Consider the following 8161-nt stretch of genomic DNA (forward strand, 5'->3'; position numbering starts at 1 on the left):
GGGTCATTCACACCAAGATAGGTTAGGGTTAGGGTTATAAATCCCAACTATACCCCTACCTTCAACTCTTATTACATAATCAATCAAATTCGAAATTAAAAGCAACATAAGTAATAAAAGTAAAAGTAGGTAACTTGGTGAGTCATTGTCTCCTCTGAATGACTCAGTGTGCTATTGAGTCCATAACATCAACCTACTATTGGGTATGTGGAGAAAGAGGAATCAGTGCTGCCTATTTCTGCTATTAGAAGTGCCTCAGTCGAGACAGCAGAAATTATGTCTAGTTCTCTTGAAGATGTCAAACCTGTAGCAGAACCTGAAATTGAATTTGGCAATCTTTTTGTTGAGTTAGAATGCAAAGATGATGTTGCATATGTGAAGGTTTGCCGGTTTGTTCTATTATTGAGGTGAAATCAAGGGTTGAAGTTTTGACAACAGATCGGGCTCAACAATTTTCTACAGCACCAGAAGGAGAACAACTGGAATCTACCATACGGCATGTCAAAGAATACGTTGATATAATTGTCATGATGCACTTTAACAGTGGTGCTGTCAGAAGAGCTGCATCAACAACATATTTTCCTGTTATTATTGTTGGGGATGGTCAAGACCAGCACCCTCCCTAGGTTCTGTTGGCTGTGTATACGATGCCCAACGAGTATGATAATGAATCTTCCTACAACATCATGTTGGGACCCGATAAATGTGGGCCCAATAATAAGGTACATTTCATCCTCAAGCATATGAATCCCATGATGGGGGAGTTTGTTGCACATCACCTTAAATTTCCTCCTTCTGTTTCATCTGATAAGCTAACCCATGTTTACGCTGCAATACATAAACCTGACAATGAATTGTGGATTCTTGTGGAGGGGGAGGGAAAGAAAATGATCAATTTTCTATTTTCTGTTGATTTTGAGCCTTCCCTTATCCCACCTAAGACAATACAAGTTCTAGATGATAAGATACCTGAGGATGGGGATGAGAGAGCTAAGATTCCAGATTCAGAAGCTATAAAGCCTGATGAGTGGGATAAAGAGGCCCCAATTGAAATTGAAGATGAGGAGGTAGAGCAACTAGACAAATGTGTGGACGGTGAACCAGAAGAGATTGATGACCCGGAAGCTAAGAAGGCCGAAGATTCGGAGGCTGATGAGGATGGTGAATGGGAGGAACCGATGATTGCTAATCCTAAGTGTGAGTCTACTCCTGGTTGTGGTAAGTGCAAAAGACCTATGAAGAGAAACCCAATTTACAATGGTAAATGGCATGCACCATTGATTGGTAACCCTCACAATAAAGGTATCTGGCAGCCAAGGCAGATTCCTAACCATGAGTACTTCGAGCTTGATAGAACCGACTTTGGGCCCATTGTAGCTATTGGAATTGAGATATGGATGTTGTAGGATGGGGTACTTTTTGCCATTATTTTGATAACGAGGGGTGAGGTGATTGCAGAATCTGTCAGGGTGACTGCATGGAAACCTAAGTTTGAATTGGAGAAGGAAACGTAGTCGGAAGAGGAAGTTGCAACATCTGGTGGATTTTCTGGTGTTCCTACCGGATTGTAGATATTCCTTTCTTCGCAGCATATAAGTTCAAGATGAAATTGAGAAGGAAGATGCTTCGGCCCCGCAACCAAGGAAGTCTATAAGGGACACATAAAACTACAAGTGGAAGATCCGAAATTTTGACGAGAGTTGGTTACATCGTTTAAAAAAAAATTGCTTCTCTGGGTGGATGCTCTAGTTTGGTAGCCCAGAGGGCTGACACAGATACCGCGGTTGACACTTATGAATGGATGGAGACATCGACACGGACAGGCAGACCTACCTTCGAGCTTGAGGACAAGCTCATTCTTCCAGGGGGTGTAATGTTATGCACACAATGACATTATTATTTTAATTTTTTTCCTTTAATTTAATTTATTTATTTCAGTTTTAGGCCACAAGGGTATTTTTGGAATAATTTATTTATAGGGGTATTTTTATAATATTTTATCTTAAAACCCTAACAGGGTGAACCATATTTATGGGGTAAGAGTCATGAGAAAGATAAGCATTGATTTTAGGTTAATTTTAGGTTAAACAGGCTTGGTGCTCTCCTTGACGAGTTCTAGGGTTTTCAAGCTTCACTTTGGCTTGATCTTCGTCTTCGTCTTCCTCCTCCCTACGAATCCTTGTGTCAGATATTTTTGTTCCTCTTCCTCCTCCATACGAATCCTGATGTGAGAGACAAGGACAAATTGAGTGTAGTAGATTTTTGTTACCTATGAGATGCTTGGAGGCCCCTGAGTCAATTATCCAGGATGAAGAGGAAGCAAATAGCATACTTGAAGTGGTAGTGGCAGCAATAGTTGAGGAGAAACTTGGACCAGAACCCAACAATGTTTTCATTTTTTGGAATAAATCATACTTATCATCGGTAAGTGTTTTATTTTCTGTTGATGTAGTAGTCTGGTCCTCCTTTGTATCACTTACAAAAGCTTGATTTCTCTTTGTCCATTTTTGTTTGCCATGACCTTTATAACATGTTTCTATAGTGTGGCGATATCTTCCACAATAGTGCTTTCCTTGGTATAACGCATATCTTTTGTGTGGCCATATCTCCCACACCTAGTGCATTACTTACCATCTATTCTGACGTACCCATTCCTTCCACCTCTTCCTCGTCCTCCTCTATAATTTCTGCCATGGCCTCGGCCATGGTCCGATGATGATCCCCTATTCTCGTAGTACATAGCGGATGATACTTCAGTAGGAGAAGAAGAAGTGTCTGGAATATGGAGTAATGTGGTACATACATCATCAAAAGTAAGAATGGAAGAAGCACTCATAATTTGACTTTTAGCAACTTCAAGATACAGTTTAATGTTTGCAAGGCATATGGTAGTGACTAAGGCTTCTTTCAGTTTGTCTTGGACAGAGACATCCGTGGAGGTAGGCTGAGCTATTTTCCATTCTTGAAGAAGGCCTCTTAAGTGAGCTAAATATTCATGGATATTTTCTCCTTGTTTAGTGGTAAACATTCTTTGAAGAATATCATATGGCCTGTGTAAGTTTTCGGAGCTACAATAGAGCTTAGCACATGTCTTCCAAATTTTTTTAGCCATATCAAGATGAATATCATTGTTGGAGACATGTTCTTCCATGATGTTGATAAACCAACTAATAACCAAAGTATTATTTTTTAACCACTTATTATAAAAAATATCCACTTCATAAATAGGTGGTCCACGGTTGGTGAGGTGACCAAAGAGGTCTTTTGTTATAAGAAACTGGAGAACTAATGTAGACCAACTCATGAAATTTGATACCCCTCACAAGGGTACTGTAGTAATTTGAGTATATCACTCTTGTGACTCATGTTTTTTTCAGCCATAATAGGCAATTCAATTAAAAAATTTTTTTCCAATCAAATACTAATAAAAAAAACCAAGTAGAGTTCTTTAACCAACTTGGTTAATGGAGAGGCTTAGCATAAAGCTAAGTAATCATATTTCTGAAATTCAATGAATAATCACTCATAATAGGCTCAATACCAATCTTCTTTATCAGGGAATCTTTTTCCACAGAATTGTAACTCTTTATGCATAAATCTCAACATAAATTGGTCTTGATCAATAAATTTTCCAAACTGACAAAAATTGCCTTGGTAACTTCTTCTAATCCAAGATGCATATATTTCCATAATCTCATAAGATGAAGACAGTCATAAAAAATCTCTAAACCATCTTCTAATATTTGAAAACCAGTAGCATGAATCAATAATATCAGAAACAAAAAACTTATCCCATGAACTTCAATCTCTCTTCATAAAGAGCCTTCAATGAGCAGCTTCAATCATACCTTGTTAGATCATTACTTTGATGTGGGGACCTTAAAATTGATGCTCTGATACCATGTTGAATTTAGGACCCCATTATTGATATCTCGAGCAAGGTGAGAGAGGGAAAAAGAAAAAGAAGGAGAGAGAGAGCTCTTGGGTAGAGAAGAGAGAAGAAGAAGAAAAGAAGAAAGAGTTTAGGCAAGAAGGGAACTCTACACGAGAGAGAGAGAAGGGAGAAAACTTCCATTGATGATTTATTTCTGAGTACAAACTCCTCTATTTATAGTAGAGTAGTAATAAAGTCCATGTACAATTAACTTCATTCTCCTAATTACATTCCAACTCTAACTCTTAAAGATAAGCCTATCATGATAAGATAACTCAACATAATTAGAAGTCTAACATAACTCAAACTCTAACTCTTCTATAAAGACATGACCATAGGCTGAAGATGACAACTCGTATTTTATCTTTGTGGATCCCACTTGATCTTTCAACTCATGTGATAAGGATACCGGGTCGTGGTATCTTTGTGGGTCCCACTTGATATTCAAATCTTCCAACTCATGCCACCTTGTGTGATGACTCCTCTTGGCTTCTCATGTTCTCATGGAGGGTCCCACCAGCTCGTACAACCATTGTGGGTCCCACATTGTAACAATTTCCAAGATCATTCAAAAAATATATTTGACTCCAGCTTGGATAAAGCAGGATATATTTGGTTCCTCATTTGGGTCTCTCATTTGTACATGCCTGTCCTTGACCCGTTGTGCCATGTGCGGCGGATATTCTTCAACCTTCTGATGTATCAACTGAAACCACACCTGCAAAGTTTATGGATCCCACCGAAGTACGTCCATCTCAACCTACTCCGATTCTATTTGACCCACAATAAGATACTCGGCCAATTGCCTTGAGAAATGAACCCAGTGTTATGCTATGGAACCTAATTAACGCCTTAAGTTGAGTCAGTACGTGGGTCAACCTTTGCAGTAAGGTCACCATGGGGGTTGGAAGGGGGGGGAGCCCCCACCAGATCCACGATATATAGATTGTTGTTTCATTAAGGCCAGTTTGGGAATTTTACTCTTGTAAAATAGTTGACCTAGTTTTCTCTTTATAATGGGGGGGTGCCACTATTAGGGTTTCATCATCATCCGAGGAGCATCTTGAGTTTTAGCCCGAGAGAGGTTAGAGAAAACATCTGTAAGTGTGTATGATATCTCTTGTAAACTATTTCATCTTTATAGTGGATTATTGCTACGACGGAAGATAGGATGTAGTCTCACCTTGAGGCAAACCTGTATAAATCTTGTGTGTTATTTTTGTTGCTTGATTTTTGTTCTTCTGTAATTATTATTATTTCTCTCGTTAGTTTTTGAATTAGGGAATTTAATTCCTAACAAGTGGTATTAAAGCTTTGGTGCGTGATTGAGAGCAATGGCCGGCGGAGAAGGATGAGCACTTGGAATCAACAAGTTCGTGGTATGGATTTTGCGTTCTAGAGGATGCAAATCGAAGATTATCTATACAGTAAAAAGTTGCATGCACCACTTTTGTATATGAAACCAGAAGGTATGAATGATGATGAGTGTAATCTCCATGATAGACAAGTGTTGGGAGTAGTCCGATTAACACATTCGAAGAACATTGCTCACAACGTGGCGTCAGAGAAAACCATAGCGGGGATGTTGCAGATTTTGTCCAACATGTATGAGAAGCCTTCCGCAAATAATAAGGTACATCTCATGAAAAAACTGTTCAATTTAAAGATGACAAAAATACATAAGTGGCAACACATTTGAATGAGTATAGCATGATTGTTAATCAATCGATCTCAATTTAGATTAAATTTGATGACAAGGTTTGTGCTTTATGTTGGAAGATATGCCCAAGCCCACACGACCAAAGAAGACCCACATATCTATGAGTATTATAAGATGGGCCACACAACCAAGGAAGACCCACAAGATGGGCCCAAGCACATAAGAAGTAGGACCCATAATGATTACCACGAGTTGACATCCTTATAACATCAGTTGGAAGATCAAGAAGGACTCACAAAGGCATCTTTATCTTATGGTCACTTCCTTGAATATTTCTAGTTTGATTTACTTGTGTTTTATCTATATTGAGTTATTTAATTATGTTAGGACTTATCTTTAAGTGTTAGAGTTTGGCTGTAATTAGGAAAGATATTTGAGTTTAATTTCCAAAGAAAAATGATTTGTTCCAATCTGAGTTATCTACAAAGAGATATTGATATTTGAATGAGTGAAGGTCAGATTGCAAAAAAGGTTCGAGCAACAACAACAATATTTAGATTCTGAGGTATTATTTTCTATCAAGAACTAGACTTTATATGGAGAAATATATATAAAAATAAATATCTGTAAGTCTATTCTTTTGCCTATTAAACCAATTTTTTATTTGAGTTATCTACAAAGAGAAATCGATATTTGAAGCAACAAAGGTCAGATTGAAAAAGAGGTTCGAGTGGCAGCAGAAAGGTTCTACTTCTGAGGTATTTTATGCTATCAAGAAAGAGACTTTAAATGGATAATTATATATCAAAATAAATATGCATAAGTTTATTTTCTTATATATTCAACCAATTCTGGGTATGATTTTTTTTTATAAGGAGATATTGATCTTGAAAGAGTCAATGGTCATTCTTGCAAAACAGGAGAAAGAGTACTTAGTTCAGCCAGATGACAGAGACCGAGATATATTAGATTATTTATCTTCTGATAATTATATTTTTTATTGTTAAGTTATACTTGGATGAAATTTATTTAAGTTTACTTTCATACAGTGAAAATTTTATGTCAATCTGATCTATATTTAAAGAAATATTCGCATTGGAAGAATCTAAGGTCATGCTGGTATTCTGTTGTATTGAAAAATCCGAATTTATGCCCTTTGTTTTGCGTCACTTTTTGAGTTGATATATCAGGAAAATATCTCACTTCTCCCTGGTTTGAGGGCTTATTTAGACATCTCTGTTATTTTGGCTTATTGCTATATCTATGATATTTGGTTCAAGCTGGGATCACTACCATTACCTCCCAGCTTGGGGGAGAGAAGTAGAAGAAGTACAAGAAAGAGATATTTTATTCCATATGTTGTGGATGATTTTACGTGACCAAAATATTCAAGAAAAGGGGACCATAAAATATGAAACTTTTGCATCTAAGAAAAAAATATTTATATCGGATTATGATTATTTCATGGGTCCTTCTACAAGGTTTATGATTTTGGTTCGTGTTATATGAGTTGGAAGATGGTCGTGTTATATATAGCTGCTGCTATTATGTCTCTTTGGATGATACATTATTATTGAAGAAGAGGTGGCCTCAATATATATTACATAACCGTGATGGAGGAGCTTCTTACTACATCCACTACTTGTAAGGACATCTATGTTATTTCTCCATGATGGAAGAGTTTATTACTAACTCTATGTTATACCCCCATGAATTGGCATTTATTATAGCTACCACTTGAGAGCCGTTGTACTGTGGAGGGACACAGTGATTGAAGAGTTTTTTTTTTATTATTACACTTTCGAACATCGTATAGACCCACTATTTATAGAAGATAGGAGTGGCACTACCTATAGAAGATAGGAGTGTGCCAAACATCCAGCATATAGACCCACTACCTATAGAAGATAGGAGTGGCACTACCTATAGAAGATAGGAGTTAATTGACTGGATTAAAGAGCAATGTCATACGACATGAAGTGATATTACTTTCACTTTTCTTATGCCAGCTGGGCCTCATGAAGGAGAGCACCAGCGCGAGGGGGAGTGTTGGAAGATCTGCCGCATTATACAATTTTTTTTCTATATATCATTTACAGCAAGTTGGGAGTTCATGTTGTTCTCTCACCCCCAACTTGAGGGGCAGTGTTGGAAGATATGCCCAAGCCCACAAGACCAAGGAAGGCCCATACATCTAAGAGTATTATAAGATGGGCCACACAACCAAGGAAGGCCCACAAGATGGGCCCAAGCACATACGAAGTAGGACAATCAATGATTACCATGAGCTGGCATTCTTATCACATCAGTTGGAAGATCAAGAAGGACTCACAAAGGCATCTTTATCTTATGGTCACGTCCTAGAAGATTTCTAGTTTGATTTATGTTTGTATTTTATCTTTATTGAGTTATTTAATTATGTTAGGACTTATCTTTAAGTGTTAGAGTTTGGGTGTAATTTGGACAAAGGTAGTTTTATTGTAATTGGACTCTACTACCTTCCTCTATTATAAATAGAGGTTCATGTACACTGATTACAACATGTCAATGAAGAATTTTCCTTTTCC

The 8161-nt window shown here is 37.5% G+C and overlaps 1 pseudogene; it reads left to right on the top strand.

The window, feature by feature from the left end:
• The first annotated feature begins 647 nt into the window (after positions 1-647).
• On the top strand, positions 648-1571 carry LOC137947643 (calnexin homolog; annotated as a pseudogene).
• The last annotated feature ends 6590 nt before the right edge of the window (positions 1572-8161 follow it).

Source organism: Aristolochia californica, unplaced genomic scaffold, assembly GCF_029961685.1.
Source record: "Aristolochia californica isolate CCGP_79_NKW_82.1479 unplaced genomic scaffold, dmAriCali1.0.hap1 SCAF_13, whole genome shotgun sequence".
NCBI lineage: Eukaryota > Viridiplantae > Streptophyta > Magnoliopsida > Piperales > Aristolochiaceae > Aristolochia > Aristolochia californica.